This window comes from Pleurodeles waltl, chromosome 8 (genome assembly GCF_031143425.1).
Source record: "Pleurodeles waltl isolate 20211129_DDA chromosome 8, aPleWal1.hap1.20221129, whole genome shotgun sequence".
NCBI classification, from domain to species: Eukaryota; Metazoa; Chordata; class Amphibia; order Caudata; family Salamandridae; genus Pleurodeles; species Pleurodeles waltl.
Window position 1 is genome coordinate 742,609,259 of NC_090447.1, and position 6,749 is coordinate 742,616,007.

Here is a 6,749-nt window from a genome sequence, read left to right on the forward strand (position 1 = left end):
TGGAATACTGCTGGGCGCACACTCTGAATCTGATCATTTTTAAAGGCAAAAATACAGGGGTCAGACAGTTTTTAAGCACAATTTAAATCACAGAAACAGATTAAAACTATCTCCTAAAAACACACTCTGCAAGATGTATGTAGCCTTTTTACTTAGAAGAAAAAAAGGGGGGGTTATGTGCCACAAACTAGCAAGGCAATTGACACTGACACAGCAAAAACAATTTTTTAAAAAACACCATTTTAAAAGAGGCCAGGCTTCCTGAAACACAGAGTCCACAGTAAAACAGACACAGGTAGCTGAAATAAACACTTTTGAACAAATAGTACTATTTACCCAGAAAAATCTCAGGGCTCCTTACCTAGGTCTTTTTGCAATCCTTGAACACTGGGCTGTATCAGGACACAGGGGGGATGCAGAGGCTCACAAAATGGAGGTGGCTGTCTTAGGCTTCCCTCCACAAACTTATGGGGCCAGAGCAGATGTGGGGGGGGTGGGGCTCAGGTGCAGCAGGGACTCAGGAAGCCAATCAGCTAAGTCCAGTCCCTGTAGTCAGGGGGAAAGGCAACTGCTGCTCTATTCAGAATCTCCTTGGATGCAGACATGCTGAATCCACACTTCCAAGCTAGCAGAGTCTACTTCCCAGGTAAGGGAGAGATTGTTTAAGAAAGGAAAACACTGGAATACTGCTGGTAGCGCACCCTGAAATCGGGCTTCTTTAAAGTAAAAAATACAGGGGGGAAGACAGTTTTTAAGCACAATTTAATTCACAGAAACAGATTAAAACAGTCTCCAAACAACACACTGCAAGATGTATGTAGCCTTTTTGCTTAGAAGAAAAATAAGTGGGGGTTATGTGCCACAAACTAGCAAGGCAATTGACACAGTCACGGCAAAAACTAATTTAAAAAAAACACCATTTTAAAAGAGGCCAGGCTGCCTGAAACACAGAGAGTCCACAGTAAAACAGACACAGGTACCTGAAATAAACAGTTTTGAATAAATAATACTATTTACCCAGAAAAATCTCAGGGCTCCTTATCTAGGTCTTTTTGCAATCCTTCAACACTGGGCTGTATTAGGACACAGGAGAGATGCAGAGGCTCACAAAATGGAGGTGGCTGCCGTGGGCTTCCCTCCACAAACTTAAGGGGCCAGAGCAGGTGTTGGGGGGGGGGGGGGGGCTCAGGTGCAGCAGGGACTCAAGGAGCCAATCAGCTAAATCCAGCCCCTGTGGTCAGGGGGAAAGGCAACTGCTGCTCTATTCAGAATCTCCTTGGATACAGACAGGCTGTATCCACACTTCCAAGCTAGCAGAGTCTACTTTCCAGGTAAGGGAGAGATTGTTTAAGAAACAAACACTGGAATACTGCTGGGAGCGCACCCTGAAATCGGGCTTCTTTAAAGTAAAAAATACAGGGGGGGAGACAGTTTTCAAGCACAATTTAATTCACAGAAACAGATTAAAACAGTCTCCAAACAACACACTCTGCAAGATGTATGTAGCCTTTTTGCTTAGACGAAAAAAAAGGGGGGGTTATGTGCCACAAACTAGCAAGGCAATTGACACAGTCACGGCAAAAACTAATTTAAAAAAAACACCATATTTAAAGAGGCCAGGCTGCCTGAAACACAGAGAGTCCACAGTAAAACAGACACAGGTACCTGAAATAAACAGTTTTGAACAAATAATACTATTTACCCAGAAACATCTCAGGGCTCCTTATCTAGGTCTTTTTGCAATCCTTCAACACTGGGCTGTATAAGGACACAGGTGAGATACAGAGGCTCACAAAATGGAGGTGGCTGTCTTGGGCTTCCCTCCACAAACTTAAGGGGCCAGAGCAGGTGTGGGGGGGGGGGGCGGGGCTCAGGTGCAGCAGGGACTTAAGGAGCCAATCAGCTAAATCCAGCCCCTGTGGTCAGGGGGAAAGGCAACTGCTGCTCTATTCAGAATCTCCTTGGATACAGACAGGCTGAATCCACACTTCCAAGCTAGCAGAGTCTACTTTCCAGGTAAGGGAGAGATTGTTTAAGAAACAAACACTGGAATACTGCTGGGAACGCACCCTGAAATCGGGCTTCTTTAAAGTAAAAAATACAGGGGGGAAGACAGTTTTTAAGCACAATTTAATTCACAGAAACAGATTAAAACAGTCTCCAAACAACACACTCTGCAAGATGTATGTAGCCTTTTTGCTTAGAAGAAAAAAAAGGGGGGGTTATGTGCCACAAACTAGCGAGGCAATTGACACAGTCACGGCAAAAACTAATTTTAAAAAAACACCATTTTAAAAGAGGCCAGGCTTCCTGAAACAGAGTCCACAGTAAAACAGACACAGGTAGCTGAAATAAACACTTTTGAACAAATAGTACTATTTACCCAGAAAAATCTCAGGGCTCCTTATCTAGGTCTTTTTGCAGTCCTTGAACACTGGGCTGTATCAGGCCACAGGGGAGATGCAGAGGCTCACAAAATGGAGGTGGCTGTCTTGGGCTTCCCTCCACAAACTTAAGGGTCCAGAGCAGGTGTAGGGGAGCGGGCTCAGGTGTAGCAGGGACTCAGAGAGCCAATTAGCTATTTCCAGTCCCTGTAGTCAGGGGGGAGGCAACTGCTCCTCTATTCAGAATCTCCTTGGATACAGACAGGCTGAATCCACACTTCCAAGCTAGCAGAGTCTACTTTGCAGGTAAGGGAGAGATTGTTTAAGAAATAAACACTGGAATACTGCTGGGTGCGCACACTGAAATGGGGCTTTTTAAGGTAAAAAATGCAGGGGGCAGACAGTTTTTAAGCACAATTTAATTCACAGAAACAGATTAAAGCAGTCTTTAAATAACTCACTCTGCAAGATGTATGTAGCCTTTTTACTTAGAAGAAAAAAAGGGGGGGGGATAATGTGCCACAAACTAGCAAGGCAATTCACACAGTCACTGCAAAAACAAATAAAAAAAAAGTCCATTTTAAAAGAGGCCAGGGTGCCTGAAACACAGAGAGTCCACAGTAAAACAGACACAGGTAGCAGAAATAAACACTTTTGAACAAATAGTACTATTTACCCAGAAAAATCTCAGGGCTCCTTACCTAGGTCTTTTGCAATCCTTGAACACTGGGCTGTATCAGGACACAGGGGAGATGCAGAGGCTCACAAAATGGAGGTGGCTGTTTTGGGCTTCCCACCACAAACTTATGGGGCCAGAGCAGATGTGGGGGGGTGGGGCTCAGGTACAGCAGGGACTCAGGGAGCCAATCAGCTAAGTCCAATCCCTGTGGTCAGGGGAAAGGCAACTGCTGCTCTATTCAGAATCTCCTTGGATACAGACAGGCTGAATCCACACTTCCAAGCTAGCAGAGTCTACTTTCTAGGTAGGGGAGAGATTGTTTAAGAAACAAACACTGGAATACTGCTAGGCGCGCACCCTGAAATCAGGCTTTTTTAAAGTCAAACATACAGGGGGCAGACAGTTTTTAAGCACAATTTAAATCACAGAAGCAGATGAAAACAGTCTCCTAAAAACACACTCTGCATGATGTATGTAGCCTTTTTCATTAGAAGAAAAGAAGGGGGGTTGTGTGCCACAAACAAGCAAGGCAATTCACACAGTCACAGCAAAAACTAATTTAAAAAAAACACCATTTTAAAAGAGGCCAGGCTGCCTGAAACACAGAGAGTCCACAGTAAAACAGACACAGGTAGCTGAAATAAACACTTTTGAACAAATAATACTATTTACCCAGAAAAATCTCAGGGCTCCTTACCTAGGTCCTCTTGCAATCCTTGAACACTGGGCTGTATCAGGACAGAGGGGAGATAAAGAGGCTTACAAAATGGAGGTGGCTGTCTGGGCTTCCCTCCACAAACTTAAGGGGCCAGAGCAGGTGTGGGGGGGGGGGGCGGGGCTCAGGTGCAGCAGGGACTCAAGAAGCCAATCAGCTAAGTCCAGTCCCTGTGGTCATGTAGAAAGGCAACTGCTGCTCTATTCAGAATCTCCTTGGATACAGACAGGCTGAATCCACACTTCCAAGCTAGCATATTCTACTTTCCAGGTAAGGGAGAGATTGTTTAAGAAACAAACACTGGAATACTGCTGGGCGCGCACGCTGAAATCGGGCTTTTTTTAAAGGCAAAAATACAGGGGGCAGACAGTTTTTAAGCACAATTTAAATCACAGAAACAGATTAAAACAGTCTTTAAAAAATTCACTCTGCAAGATGTATGTAGCCTTTTTACTTAGAAGAAAAAAAGGGGGGGGAGATAATGTGCCACAAACTAGCAAGGCAATTCACACAGTCACTGCAAAAACAAATAAAAAAATCACCATTTTTAAAGAGGCCAGGCTGCCTGAAACACAGAGAGTCCACAGTAAAACAGACACAGGTACCTGAAATAAACAGTTTTGAACAAATAATACTATTTACCCAGAAACATCTCAGGGCTCCTTATCTAGGTCTTTTTGCAATCCTTCAACACTGGGCTGTATAAGGACACAGGTGAGATACAGAGGCTCACAAAATGGAGGTGGCTATCTTGGGCTTCCCTCCACAAACTTAAGGGGCCAGAGCAGGTGTGGGGGGGCGGGGCTCAGGTGCAGCAGGGACTCAAGGAGCCAATCAGCTAAATCCAGCCCCTGTGGTCAGGGGGAAAGGCAACTGCTGCTCTATTCAGAATCTCCTTGGATACAGACAGGCTGAATCCACACTTCCAAGCTAGCAGAGTCTACTTTCCAGGTAAGGGAGAGATTGTTTAAGAAACAAACACTGGAATACTGCTGGGAGGGCACCCTGAAATCGGGCTTCTTTAAAGTAAAAAATACAGGGGGGAAGACAGTTTTTAAGCACAATTTAATTCACAGAAACAGATTAAAACAGTCTCCAAACAACACACTCTGCAAGATGTATGTAGCCTTTTTGCTTAGAAGAAAAAAAATGGGGGGTTATGTGCCACAAACTAGCAAGGCAATTGACACAGTCACGGCAAAAACTAATTTTAAAAAACCACCATTTTAAAAGAGGCCAGGCTTCCTGAAACACAGAGTCCACAGTAAAACAGACACAGGTAGCTGAAATAAACACTTTTGAACAAATAGTACTATTTACCCAGAAAAATCTCAGGGCTCCTTACCTAGGTCTTTTTGCAGTCCATGAACACTGGGCTGTATCAGGCCACAGGGGAGATGCAGAGGCTCACAAAATGGAGGTGGCTGTCTTGGGCTTCCCTCCACAAACTTAAGGGTCCAGAGCAGGTGTAGGGGAGCGGGCTCAGGTGCAGCAGGGACTCAGAGAGCCAATTAGCTATGTCCAGTCCCTGTAGTCAGGGGGAAGGCAACTGCTCCTCTATTCAGAATCTCCTTGGATACAGACAGGCTGAATCCACACTTCCAAGCTAGCAGAGTCTACTTTGCAGGTAAGGGAGTGATTGTTTAAGAAACAAACACTGGAATACTGCTGGGCGCGCACGCTGAAATCGGGCTTTTTTTAAAGGCAAAAATACAGGGGGCAGACAGTTTTTAAGCACAATTTAAATCACAGAAACAGATTAAAACAGTCTTTAAAAAACTCACTCCGCAAGATGCATGTAGCCTTTTTACTTAGAAGAAAAAAGGGGGGGGGAGATAATGTGCCACAAACTAGCAAGGCAATTCACACAGTCCTTGCAAAAACAAATAAAAAAAACACCATTTTAAAAGAGGCCAGGCTGCCTGAAACACAGAGTCCACAGTAAAACAGATACAGGTAGCTGTAATAAACACTTTTGAACAAATAGTACTATTTACCCAGAAAAATCTCAGGGCTCCTTACCTAGGTCTTTTTGCAATCCTTCAACACTGGGCTGTATCAGGTCACAGGGGAGATGCAGAGGCTCACAAAATGGAGGTGGCTGTTTTGGGCTTCCCACCACAAACTTATGGGGCCAGAGCAGATGTGTGGGGGGGGGGTGGGGCTCAGGTGCAGAATGACTCAGGGAGCCAATCAGCTAAGTCCAATCCCTGTGGTCAGGGGGAAAGGAAACTGCTGCTCTATTCAGAATCTCCTTGGATACAGACAGGCTGTATCCACACTTCCAAGCTAGCAGAGTATACTTTCCAGGTAAGGGAGAGATTGTTTAAGAAAACAAACACTGGAATACAGCTGGGCGCGCACTCTGAAATCTGGCTTTTTTAGAGGCAAAAATACAGGGGAGCAGACCGTTTTTAAGCACATTTTAAATCACAGAAACAGATTAAACAGTCTCCTAAAAACACACTCTGCAAGATGTATGTAGCCTTTTTACTTAGAAGAAAATAAAAGGGGGGGGGGGGGGGTTATGTGCCACAAACTAGCAAGGCAATTCACACAGTCATAGCAAAACATTTTTTTTTTAAAACACCACTTTAAAAGAGGCCAGGCTGCCTGAACCAAAAAGAGTCCACAGTAAAACAGACACAGGTAGCCGAAATAAATACTTTTGAACAAATAATACTATTTACCCAGAAAAATCTCAGGGCTCCTTACCTAGGTCCTCTTGCAATCCTTGAACACTGGGCTGTATCAGGACAGAGGGGATATGCAGAGGCTCACAAAATGGAGGTGGCTGTCTTGGGCTTCCCTCCACAAACTTAAGGGGCCAGAGCAGGTGTGGGGGGGGGCGGGACTCAGGGGCAGCAGGTACTCAGGGAGGCAATCAGCTAAGTCCAGTCGCTGTGGTCAGGGGAAAAGGCAACTGCTGCTCTATTCAGAATCTCCTTGGATAAAGAAAGGCTGAATCCAC